The following is a 14,404-nucleotide window of genomic DNA, read 5'->3' as shown; positions in this document are numbered from 1 at the left end:
TAGCGCTAGCCGCTGAAGCTAATGCTAACGACTAGATCAATCCTAGTCTTATATTTTAGTTTTCTTTACTGTAATTAAAAATTTTGTACAATTTTTGTTTCTTTGTATACAAATTTAGTTAGCAACGGTGTACTTATCTCTAGAAGAGATCTCTTCGAAGAAAAATGACAAATTTCAGAAAATATAAATATTATTTCAACTAGACGCGTTTTACAGTTCGCAAGATACTAAAATATTTATAAGCATTGCCAATATTATTGGAGTATCTACACTAGTACAAGCAGTAGCAAAGGAGCCATTACTTTACATTGTATTTTTTCAGCAAATACAGTCGAAAATAATAAAATACAAATTAATAATGAAAGTCCGTCCAAATTTAGATTTAAAACAAGGTGTTTTGTCAAGTTAATCCCTATTAACCTTCAAAGTGATATGCGGTAAATGTTTAATTACTTAGGTACTCATCTAGTGAATTGAATTTACCAAATGTAGATTAAATGCTTAAGTAGGTATAAAGATTCATTTTCATTTTCAAATTTACATAATTTTTAAGCTAAGGATAGCGATATATTTTTTTTAAGATTTATTAATCCTACCCGATAATATTTTGCGAACATTTTTATTTATTTATTTATTAATACTTTATTGTACATCATAACTACATTTTAAACATTAAACAAATTTAAAGACAGTTACAGACTGTGAAGTACAATGGGCGGATTTATGGCTATTTAGCCATTTCTTCCAGACAACCCTACATTGTTAATGATCTTTATAAACTTTTAATACCTATAGAATGGTAACCGAAGTACATATCACAATCGATATTTCAGACAATTTATACTTTCAATAATATCGACATTCAGAAAACGTTTTGTATTGTTTTTTTTTTTTTTTTTTTTTTTTTTTAATTAAACACAGTCATATACACAAACGTAAACCAGTCGTTTATTCCTAAAGCAGCGCTACTTAATACCTGTAATTTTAGGTGACTGATACACATACGTATATGATTTTTTTATAATAACTGTAAAAAAAAATATTACTTTTAGACTCGCGGTGGGAAACGAACACGCAAACCGTAGCTTAGCAGAAACCATGGACACTACTAATTATGCCAACGGGTAAGTCAATCCGAAAGTGTATACGAATTTAAGATACAAAGATGGACGTTGCATGTCCACAGATATATTTCAAAACCACGAGTGTCAAAGCTTAAAAACTGCTTCCTTTGGTTTAATAACTCATAATGGTGTAAAAAAAAACAAACGATTTTGCCAACGTCACATAGAATGGTCAAATATCGAAGCAAGATCGGTGAAATTTAAAAGCTATTTAATGTTCAGATTATTGACATTTAAGACTATTTAATGAAGATTATTTACTTTATGTATTTAAGATTAAAAAATCTTGTCACTGATGGCTTAACACGAGCCAGTTTATTTAAGTTTTCACTAGTTTCAGTGTGCTCTCTATTGACATAGAAAATGTAATAAAAGTATTGTAAACAATGAGTATCGGTTTCCAGGTCAACATGTTCAAACATCACAGCCATGTCAATAATAGGTACTACTTTACTCTTAGAGCGCGAGTGACCGAGCGGAGCCGGGGACAACATTTATGATATTATACTATCTGTAAGGTAAGCGAAGCCTCTGTGAGGTTACTACGCTCGACTGCACCGGTGAGGTTGTAGAGTCATGTAATATAATAGTTTATTCGATTCTCACGTCTATTTCATTAAATAAATAATAATCGTGATGTCGTAGCCGAGCCAAGGGCTTTTAGTTTACTACCGCCATTAAATATTGATAATGAAATACTTATTGTTATTATCTTAATATATATAAATCTCGTGTCACAATGTTTGTCCTCAATGGACTCCTAAACCACTTAACCGATTATAATAAAATTCGCACACCATGTGCAGTTCGATCCAACTTAAAAGATAGGCTATATTTTATTTTGATATATTATGTTATTATTATATTTCAGAAAAAAATAAGGTGATACGAAGTTCGCCAGGTCAGCTAGTTATTAATATAAGAATAAGATTTAAAAATATTTTTTAAAGAGATAATTTAGAACTTTTTTACTTTCACTAATGTAGATTTAAAGTTACGATCGTGAGAGTTATATCTGTGACACAGTTATTTCAAATGCAGTTATGTCAGTTCTAAAAAATGCAGTTATATCACTTCACTTTACACAATATTTGAAATATTTAAAACTAAAACTAATTAAAATAGAATAATTAATATTAAGTTAGGGGTTAATAGGCACTATTATTATTTGAATGAACGCTTGCTTAATTTTTAGAACGAATATTATTTAAAGTGTTTGGAAACAGAACATCGCTTATTTGGTTTATTTGGAAACGACACGTGTTTCAGTGTGGATCGCAACAATATTTGGCTATTGTTGGAAGTAATGCGTTGCGAAAAGCCGACATGCTCATTCGGGTTGCCTCAGCAGTCGGAGTTATGTAAGTGCAGCACGAACAACCGAAACCTTGACATTTTATTGCGTTTTTATGCACATTTCAAACTATTCATTCTTTACGCTTTAAGGTTTTAAGGAGGGTTTAACATTACTATTCATGAGAAAATAGTACACGCAGAGGAATCATTTAAAACAATATGGCAGCCGACTAAAACAACCCACCCGTTCGCATGATAGGTTAAATCAAAAATTTTAAGCTTTTTTAAATTTATATTTTAATTTTGAAAAATCACTATAATTCTGAGGCCATAACTTTTGGAGCCTTAATTTTTCCAAAAAAAAAAATCTCATAAAAATAAATAAAACATAAAAAATATTAATTACATATCATAGACAGCATATTTAAAAATTCTAGAAATCGATCTGTCTAATTACTAGGATAAGTGATTTTGTCGAAAATTGATGACTAGCTGTGCACGCGACTTCGTCCGCGTGGAATTTAACAAAAAAGTTATTTTTCAGTTCGTAGAGTTATAAAATAAATAAATTTCTTAAATAAAATTATCCTAAGTTACTCCTTATTACATCAGCTATCTGCCAGTGAATGTCCTGTCAAAACAGTCTAACCGTTTCAGAGATTAGCCGAAACAAACAGACAGAAAGACAAAAATTGTAAAAAAAATATTTTGGTATATGTGCCGACACTCAATTTTATTTATTTGTATAGATTTAGAACTCAGTTACGAAGCGGCGCGGTGGTGGATTGATGATGCGTTACATTATTATTAGTGAAGTATCACTTTCGATTAACATCCTTCTTTATTTCATAAATATTAATTAATCTTACATTAACTTTCCTAAAGGTTACTATTGTTATTGATATTTATCTATACAATTGTTAGACTTGAATTTTAACAACTTATATCGTCTCCCAGATTGTTTCTTATAGTTTTTGTTTTTTACTTTTTAGACTGTTCTATAATCTATGAATAAAAATGAAACGCTAAGTGTTCAGCTAAGCGCATAACTCAATTATGTCGAGATCGATTTGCTTATTTTTGTTTTTAATGTTTTTTTAATACTTTGTAAGTTCTTACGAAAAACAAAAAATAAGTGTGCTTTGGACCAAACGACTGAAGTAAAACTTAGGAAACATCTCACTCTCACACTCTCTCTCTCTTTCTATCTTCACCAACTTATATCTCCCTCTCAACTTCCGTTCGCATCGCCCGATCACACTTTTCGTAACGTTCTCATCACGTATTCACCAGAGTACTCCCCAAGTTAAGCGTACGTAAAGAAGTTTTACTTCAAAAAACATTAAGAACTGTATAATTTCAGTTAACGTAACGATCACTTAAAGTTCACGCCTTTGACAGTTCCTAAGAGATTATAACGTATGTCGGGTATAAATGATATTCCTATAAAATGTACCTGCAGTGTACATTCTCAATTGTATAATTAGTTATATACTTGATACCATACAAGGCCTCCAGTAACTATTCAAGTGAAAGTATCCTATCTCACGTCATTAGAATATGTCAAGTTCCCACACCATATTGATACCAGTTTAATTTCGATTTCAATTTATTAAGTTCATCAAGATCAAGATAGAAGTACTACGTTACCGAATATAACCTTGCTCACTTCGTAAACTTAATGAACATAAGATATACATATGTATGTAGTTATTATATTATAGTTATTATATTACACGGATGTATTCAGGTTTTTTGATTAAAATACAAAGGTAACTAATAAATAATATGGAAGTGCTTGTACGTTTTATTTTTATAGATGCATGTTAATGTTTACAGGGCAATTATAATTATAAAAATACATATTTTAACGTCTGTCCTGTTATTCTGATTTTAAAGGTGAAAGATTAACTTTGGACATATTTGGAATAATTGTGTATGGTATACTAATGTTTGGAGCAGTGTTTTTGTTTCTATATCCCTACAAGATTTCTTAGAACTAACCGCTGAGTTTGAGGAGTTTCTCTTTATTCAGGTTATTATTCTTATATATTGTAAGAATAATTAATTCTTATATTATCTGTTAAAACAAACAGTCAATGCGTACCAATAAATGCAACGAGATCTTGTATTTCGAATTCACCTTCCCGAAGGACGGTTCTCACGCTGAGCCACCAGTTCTGTTCTAGAACCTCGATGAACTTCACTTTATCCTCAATATTCTGATAAACGTTACTCGGTTTTTCGTCATTTTCGCTATAATACGTGCACTTGGCGTTCGTCTTGATGTAGAGCTTGGACGGCGACGTCACCGACACTAAAAGAACGTCATCACGGTCAAGGTGACTTAGGCTTTTGTTCCGCTATTTAATTAGAGAAATTTAAATCGAAGGATCGAATCGAGACCACGGCTTTTGAAATTCGTTAGCAATGGCTGGTCGTCTTATTGTGTGTTTAACAGTGGATATGACATTAGTCGTAATTGTCATAATTATGACATTTGCGAGAAAAAAGACAAGAATTTTACACTCAATTTAACATCAAGTGATGTTACGAAGTTGCATCAAAATAAATTTCTTAAATTAATGTCACAATAAGTGAGTCAGCCTTAAGCAGCCGGTCTCGTGTCCTGTTCGCCATATATGTTAAGTGAATCAAATAAGCGAATCAACAGCCTAGCACCTTGATCGCCGCAATTCCTCCGAAATGTCCGGGGTCTCGGCGGACAGACACCGCCGTTCACTGGCGGACTCTCCGACACCATTTTCCAACATTTTTCACTACATCACTTCAACGAACACTTATCACTCATCCGTTTGCCATCGATACTGGAAATCGTCAGTGTTTGCCAACTATAAATATATGAATCGCGTTAAAATTACGATGACTTGTCGGTCTGCGTCGCTTTCAGATACTACTCAATATAGGAAAAACTGAGACACCGGCAGCTGTCCGCTTCAGGGTCAACCGGTCACGCTTAAACCGAGAGCGGATTTTTATTCAATTTTAGTTTATAATTATTTGTTGATATTTAAATGTTTTTCAAATCTGAACGAACTTTAGATCGTGTTGCATCTTGGTTATTATAAACATAGATAAGTTTAAATTACTTTGAAACTAAATATAGTTATGTGGTCACGCTCCACTTAATTTTCAACTTAAAACTAAAAAATTGCTACAAAACAATATGAAATGATTCAAGCTTTATTGCTTGCTAGAAGTTACGAAATTTGTCCTCAACGAGATCGTAAAAAGGGTTAAATTAAATATTTAACAACAATTCTAACATTGACACGCTTTTTAGTTTAGTTACAATAAATCTAACTTTACAATACATTTGGTTAATAATTGCAAATTAATTTTCATTTAATATGCTTTATTATTTGAATCATTGTGCTATTATCTCTAAAAGCTATTGATTTATGGTATTCTGAATCGAGTTGTTTGTTCTCCGAGCCGGTAAATTCATAGTATGTACAAGCGAGGCTTTGCAATCGGAGCATTTCGTTGCAACACAATGCCTAGCGCATAATCAGTTCGCTGAATCTATTGCTCCGATGTCTTTCTAAGCACTGATATTATTTATCGCTACTCGTATTTCTGTAATTGGTATAGAGTTATATTCATTCGCAAGTAATGTCATGTTTTTATTTAGTTGTTCAACTGAGTCAATGAGATACGTAATATTTAAATCACAGTAACGGTACTATCACGATCTAATGTAGGTGTATTTATTTATAAAGATATAAAGCAAGTTTGTTCAAAATAAATTATTAACAAATTTGAAATTGGTCACGGCAAAATAAATCTGGGGCGTTTCGAATATAGCTAGATTGAATCGTTTTGAGCATTTAGTTTCATATTATAAAGTTGAAGATATTAAGTCATTACTAAGCATATCTAAACCTGCATCTCTTGTTCGACATGCGATGCATTTTCTAAGTCGTTCTAGAAAATGCAGACAATAAACGCTCTGTTCAACAATGCTATCGAGTCTTTATACATGTTAGCCTACATGTAGAGTACGGAGAAAACAATTATGTAATGATGATAATAAGCAAACGAATAAACAGGATGTTTTCTTAAAATTATCTAACGATTCTAAATATTCTGGTATTAGTATTTAAACAATTAAGCCTTGTCAATAGGAGATAACTTAAATTGCGTCAATATTATAAGATAAAAAGGCCCAAGGGGTAAAGGAATATTGGTAGATTAAAGAGGTGGTCTGACGATATAATGCAATGACCAGGAAATGGTGGATAATCTTGAGCAAGGACCGGTACACAAGGGGGAAACTGGAGGAAGTCTTTACCCAAAAAGGGTTAGTAAAAAAAATCAAAAAAAATAATAATCAAACAGCATACTAATGATAATCTTATAAAAATTTCTAACAATTTACTGATACTTCGCTTGAAATATAATATGAAAATAGTGACTTTATTATGATTGACTTTTTTCCTTTTAAAAACAAAAGAAATAGTAACACGCAGTAATCTGACAAAAGTAGAATATAAGAGATTCTGTGACACAATACTGTTCTGGATAGTTGGCGGCTAGTCGTCTGAGACCGGTTGCCGGATGCACGTCACCCCATCTGGTTTCGTGTTCTGGATTCCATTCTTACTTTGTTCTGAATTTTGTAATATTTGAATAACACGAACGTATTGACGGATTTTACACAGCAATGATTGGGTTTCTTGCCGATTCGTTTCAGAAGAATTTACAATCTGAATGGTGGTTTCTTCACAATAACTATAGTATAGTAAAAAGTGACAATTTAAGAAAGTTTAAAGCTCACTTAAGTCAAGATTTTTTTTTTCATTAGAAATTCCCTGTTCTGTGCTTTGTTTATTTGCTGCACATACAATTAATTGTTACTCAAAAAATACTAATTTTTATTTATGACTTTCGTGTCTATGAATTTCTATGGTTATTTTGTTATTAAAGTGGTTATAAATCTTTCTCTTTAATTGAGTATTAATTTTTAAATTTATCTTCGCTTTTTATGCGCACTAAGTTATTGCGAAAGTTAAAACTATTAAATGAACCAATAAAATATAACTAATTCATTGGTTTCAAATTATTGGTTATAATAAATACAATATTCTGAACTATACTTCCCAAAGAAATAAACATTTAAAGGATTTTGTTTCAATTGATATAATTTATCTTTAAATGTTCTGCAAAAGATAATAATAGGCAGAGTACTATTTACTATTATATAACAAAAAAGCTTCAAGATTTTTAATAGATTCTCACGAGGAAGTAAAATTATATACCTAGATTGATGTAAATACTGTTGATTTCATTAACATGATTATGATAACCGGTATATTGTGTAACTAGTTTTTATTCCAATTATGGTAAACGCACTTAGATTTTTAAGATTGTAAGTCACAGATACGTTTAAAACGTTTAGTAAATATGGAAAAAGATGTGAAGATAAGCACTGTGAAGCAAGAACAAACATACTATATATAAACTTAATGGACCGAAGCAGAGCGTGACGAAAGTTAAAACGCAATTCTGCGATTAAGATGTTGTTTATATGTACGAAAATGTAATTTTACGGTTTAATTTCGTTTTCGTTTAAAATTCCAACATATCTCAATAATTACGAAATTTTCGAAACCGCACAAGAATTCAATTTAAAAAAAAATATTGTTAGGCAAACACTGATTATTTTCTTAGATGCACTTGTAAGTAATAGATTAAATATTACACGATTATCGCACTGTTTTTGTAAACTTTCACTAGCGGAGCGATCGGCGCGTGCGACGCATGCGCGGGCGCAGGGCTAACTCGCGCCATACTCCCTCCCCCTCGCCACCGCGAGTGGGCGCACCTGAATCGCCATTTACGTAGCACCCCTTGAATAAAACGCGGTTCATATTTGCACGAGAATGCATGGACAAATGGCAGTTACGTACGTCACGGTCCTAACCTTGTTTGGCTTCTTAAATTATATCGAGCGATTACTTAAGCTGATAATATTATGTTTGCGAAGGTTTGAGATAACTATAATTGGGAGAGTAAAATATATTATAATATTTTAAAAATGATTTTGATTTAGCGGACATTTGATGCTTCTGTACGGTTTACGCGAAAAAAAAAAACTACTAAAAAATATTAAATAAAGAATTTTATTAAACCCCTACGCAACAGGTCCATTTTTTGAAAAAAGCCGATACGCTCTATAATGCTAGAACGATTTTAACTAAACATAGCTAAATACTGCCGCAAAAAAACTCGCTTTCCGTTAAAAAGCGCATCAAAATTGGTCCACCCATTCGAGAGTTATGATGCCACAAATACACAGACAGACAGATGTTAAACTTATAGCATCCATCTTTTTGCGTCGTAGCTTAAAAAACGTTAAAAAATAAATACATTCCCTAATCGTACGATCCATAATCTTAGTACCGACTAATAACTATAGAAGAGTACAAACTGTTCAAAATCGAAATCAAAAACAACTTTATTCATAGGCTTCAAAAGCACTCGAATCGTAATTTTACAAATAAAAATTTTTAAAGTGATAATTATCTTTAAAAGTTAAGTTACCGCCGATTCGGAAAGTAGATTCTGCAGAGAAGAATCGGCAAGAAACTCCGCAGTTACTCTTATGAATAAAATATATAAACTGTGCTATTCATTTACTTATATTATTTTTGATAAAGTTAAAATCAACCCAATTCCTAAGCGTATTTACAAAATCCCACACTATGGTCTCATTATTATTCCTGGCATCGTTAATTTATGACTGGACTGAACTATCAATTCGATAAGATTGAAAGCCTTAAATAAATTCAAGTAAAGCTACATTCAAGTGAACCAGTTGTGACAATCTGGGGCAAAGTCATATACAGTCGTAAATATATAAATACGTACAATTCGCGACAAAACTTCAGCATACAACACATTTTTCTTTACAACTCTTAAAAACAATTTTTTTTTAATCTCTTGAATTTACTATTAAAGACTGTTAGACAAAAACATTAGAAAGAAACCGCTATATACGACATAATAAGTTCATTCATTTAATATAACGTATACAAAAGCAAATGTGTTTTAGTGAAAGCACACACATACCTAACACATATTTACTACTTTTATAAAACCCTTACGACAGTTAAGGGCGGCACTAAATTTTTATATATTTTTTATATGGAACGTTATTCTTCTATTTAATTCGTGTCATAATGATAAACTTTTTATTTATTATATTGTTATGTCGTTGGAAACATATAACTACTTCTTCTTCTTTAGATTAATTGCTTTCAATAGTACCAAATGAGAACAGATGATTTCGCCAATGTCACGTAGAATGGAGCAACATATAACTTCGCTATCGTGACGCCCATATAACACATGAAAATTATAAAATTTATCAAATATTATAATGTCATTCATTGACTATAGATCTATTAAGGTGACACGGTTATAAATAGTGTAATTGTGCTTGTTCTTAAACAAAGAAACCGACATTAATTTACACCAACAAGTATTTTTTTTTTTTTTTTGATATCGCAGGGTAACCCATTTACGGGTGATATCCAGGATGCCCGGGTAGGCATTCCTAGACCTATGTCGGCTTAGCACTTGGGGGTGCACTACCGACCAAAACCCCTGCGGGAGCCTTCAGCCGCTTTAATTGGAGGGTCCCGGATCTGCAGGCAACAGGATCCCTCCAGCGACAGGCTGGCCTCGGCGAAAAGACCAGACTTCTCCTCCATGGGACTGTCCGGCTCACCTCTGAACAATCCCGACGACGCCATGTCTAGCAGGACCGGGTTCCCATCCCGGCCCGACATGGGCACAGGGGCGTTACTGGAAACGCATTAAGTAGCGCCTCCTACGCACCCCCGTTCGTCGCCTGCGGACGGAGGCCTCGTCGGCGGCCCCCTCTCTCATCCGCTCGTCGTTCTCCTTCTGGGACATTACTGTCTCGCAGAAGGAGACCATCGCCTTCCAGGGCTCGTCGTCACCGAGCATCGCGGTGATAACGCTCGGCAGTGACAAGTCCCCTCCGAGACACCAACAAGTATAGTACATTACTATATATTTCATATTATATTATTATTTACATTTTATATATTTTATTTAATACTAGTGACTCACCATGGCTTCGCAGGGTTGCGATGCTGATACTATACAATCATAAAATATTATAATTGGAATGTAAGTGCAAAACAATGTGTTTATTTACGACATCACATTAGAAACCTCTTAAACTATCAGTGTTTCCTCTACTATATTGTGCATGTACTGTACATATAAACCTTCCTCTGGATTCACTCTATTTACTAAAGAAAACAGCATCAAAACCCGTTGCGTAGTTTTAAAGATCTAAGAATACAGACAACGGGACGCTTCTCGTCGTGGTCGTCGTCGTCACTTCGTGTTATACTATGTAATGATTATGATATAATTCATATACTCTCCACATCTTGATCAGTTTAAATGTTTAAATGATAAGACAAGCACCAGCTTTTTAATAAAAACAGAACCATCAAAATCGGTACACCCAGTAAAAATTTATTAGATAACACACAAAAATAATACAATCTAATTGAAAACTTCCTCTATTTTTGAAGACAGTTAAAATAGAAAATGCAACGAGGTCACGTCGTAATGAAATTTCGTCTAAAAATTGTTTCCTTGAGTTATGATCTAGTTTAAACGTACAAAAACAACGCTTGCACAAGTATTAATAGTACGGTTAGGCTCGATGCGTACAAAAAATAAATACTAAGAGCTTGTGATATAACTGGCAAGAAGTAGGACTGATAAATTATTGATCCCACGTTCGGTTCTAACCTAAACTCCTGTTCCACAATACGACTAAAGCAAACAGCAAGATAATTATTCATTAAGTTAAAGCAGAAAAAGAAACGGAATTAATAGTAATCTCTTGTATTAGCGGCAATAAAAAAAAAATAGAAATGCGTCGATAGCATGTTATTGATTAATGCAAATAGAAAATTGTACAGACAAATACCAGCTTTCGAACAAAATAAAAAAAATAAATAAAAAAATAAAATAAAATCGGTACACCCAGTAAAAGTTTATTAGGTAACTCAAGCTAAGTTAGTAATAGAATGTAGTTTTAAAGTAAAAAGTAGTAAGTTAAAAAATAAAATAATGTACTTAGAATAAAGCACATAAGAACGTATGACTTGAAATGCTTTCATTCGAATCGTATTTCAGGTTGCGGTTGAACCAGATACTTCCTTATCGCTCGAAGGCTGACGAATCGATACAATGCATTTCCTTATGCAAAACGTTAACCTTTTTAAATGAATTTATAGTCAAATTCGATACAGTTATAATAATTTCAATACCGCGTACTACCACGCACTCATTAGACATTCTGGACAAGTGGTTCTCAAACTTTTCGCGATCCTCTTGTAACATTTTTGTTTATTTGGTAACTGTGAGAAGCAGATAAAAGATTTATTTTCGTATAAAACACTTTGTAAATTCTATACAGGTAAATGAATCCCTATTCGCTTTGGTCACGCAATAAATTACAAACGACTATTTCACTGAAGTTTCTTTGAAATTTTTCTAACACTTTGTAAAAGGTTCTTACGTAAATTCAGAAATCTTTACGATTACTTAAATTGCATGAGTTTGACAGATCGCATGACAAGAAGACAACATCATTCATTCATTCAGATTAATGGTCAGGACAATGTCTGGCGGGTCAACTAGTTGTTTACTTATAAAAAAAAGCATTACAATTTTAACTAAATATATTTCTAAAATTGGCGGTACTTTAACAATTTGGAAGAACACAGAACAGCCGTGGAACTATGGTTGAGAATCACTGTTCTACACAACTTGAAATATGCCCCATTATTACGCAGCAAATCGTTTTATCCCAGTATCTGAATATTGTCGAACAGCCCGATGAAGTAACTAATGAAGTCATCATTGTAGTAAGAACGATGCTGGTTGAATGGTAATGGCGATACCATTTCTTATTTAATCTTTATGCTGCTACAACGGGTTACGTACAAAAGTTTTAGTTAGTCTTTTTACTCTTTGATTTTAACCGCCTTCAAAATAAGGAGATGGTTCTATTTTCCACTGCGTGTATTATATCTTGATATAAGCAATTAATGCCTTTGTTATAATGAATAGCTAAAAGATAGCTACATTTTATTCTCGTAGTTAGATCCATAAAATCGTCTAAGCATTTGAAATGGTTGGATTATTTATTCTAAAGAACGTCATTGTATAATATATATTATATATTTCTTTATTATATACGTTATAGTATATATGTGTATATGGCAGCATACTTACAACTTTAGCGATTCCCATGTTTATCAGTATACTAGCTGTGGCCCGCCATCACACGCCTTAATTTGAAAAAAAAAACACCTATACCCTTCCTCGATAAATGGGCTATCTAAGACTGATTTTTTTTTCAAATTGGACCAACAGTTCCTGAGATTAGCGCGTTTAAACAAACAAACAAACTCTTCAGCTTTATAATATTAGTATAGATACCTATCAGATATTTATGTATCAAAAATTTACTTTATTTAAGTAGGTTTTGAGTCACTTCATAATGTGTAATTTTATTTATTTATTTATTTATTTATTTTCAGGGGAAACAAACAGTATACAATAATTTTTACAAATTAGCACATATTTTCCAAAATCATCACTAGAACAGTTTCCAACGACTAATAACACATAACAAGTACGTTGCGTAGAAGCGCCACAAAACAAAGCAAACTTACATGAGTCAATGAGATTAAAGAGAGTGTGAAACTATCCAATTTACAGATTACATCAAAAATACCATAAATAAAACAAATGTGTCGATCAATAAGAATGTCAACTAAAATTTAAAATCTAAATTAAAAATGTTAAAAAGTGATAGCAATAATTATAATTTTAAATCATTTTAAATACGAATACCTTTAGACAAAATATCCCTAATATGAGAATTAAATATGGTCAATGAAAGATTAAATATATCACAGTTCAGAAACAACCTGTTGTACCTATTACAACTTCTATTGATAAATAAATTATACGTATACACATATATACATATTATATGTATATCAGCTGATGCTGAGCTGACGTAGCGCTACCAACTGATTCAGAATAAAGATCCTGTTGAGGGGAAAGGTCAATCAATTCACAAGTTATTCGTGAGTAAAAATTGTTTATAAGGCAAGTACCAATATACCATTAGCATACTTACGCGTTGTTTATGTCTTTTAGCTTGTAATATTATAATTAGAAACTTTTCCTCATCAACGAAGCGTACAAGTGCCTGTAATTTTAAGAGTGTCTAAAACGACTTTGCAACACGTGAAGAGCAGACGATCGTTACGTGCATCAACGCAATCTTGAACATAATCGGTCCATTGTTACCACGTTTTCACACGATTTTAGACAATTTCGACGAGTATTTACTTATGATTTAAAATTGATTTCTGAGTATACAATGTACTTTAGATAATTATTAATTACCTTTTTGTGTTCTCGGTTAATAGTGTGCTTTTTCTGTTTATAATTTTCGAAATTGTAATGGTAACAGGGCAATTTATATTGTGCGAAGCCCATAAAAAAGTTGCGAAGAGCAGATGGCAATCGCTTTGTATTGTTTAGAAATAGTAATCCAGATTTATGCAGATCCAACCAGTGTAAACCGGTTTTCCAATGTCAATTACAAAAAAAAAAAAAAATCATGTTAATTTTGTTCTTTTCGAATTCAACAAATGTGTTAGTATAGGTTGTTTAGTATATTAACTAGTTCTTGGTAAAAGATAAGCAACGGAGACACTTTCTTGCATGAACGTAACGGTTTTTTGCAATACTACTGCGTAGAAACTGTAAGAGACACTCGATCGCTATTGTCTTGTGCGTTAAGATTTCAATCAAACGCATCAACTTATCGACAGTGTAAGAACGTAGATTTATAGATAATACATAGAAAGTAGATAATTACA

The 14,404-nt window shown here is 32.4% G+C and overlaps 1 protein-coding gene across 1 annotated transcript in view; it reads right to left on the bottom strand.

Moving 5' to 3' along the window:
* Window positions 1–14,404, bottom strand: part of LOC123653885 — a 116,267-nt gene that overhangs the window by 25,216 nt on the left and 76,647 nt on the right. The gene's annotated exons all lie outside the window — the stretch shown is intronic.

Source organism: Melitaea cinxia, chromosome 5, assembly GCF_905220565.1.
Source record: "Melitaea cinxia chromosome 5, ilMelCinx1.1, whole genome shotgun sequence".
Taxonomy (NCBI): Eukaryota; Metazoa; Arthropoda; class Insecta; order Lepidoptera; family Nymphalidae; genus Melitaea; species Melitaea cinxia.
This window is presented reverse-complemented; position numbering and strand designations above follow the sequence as displayed.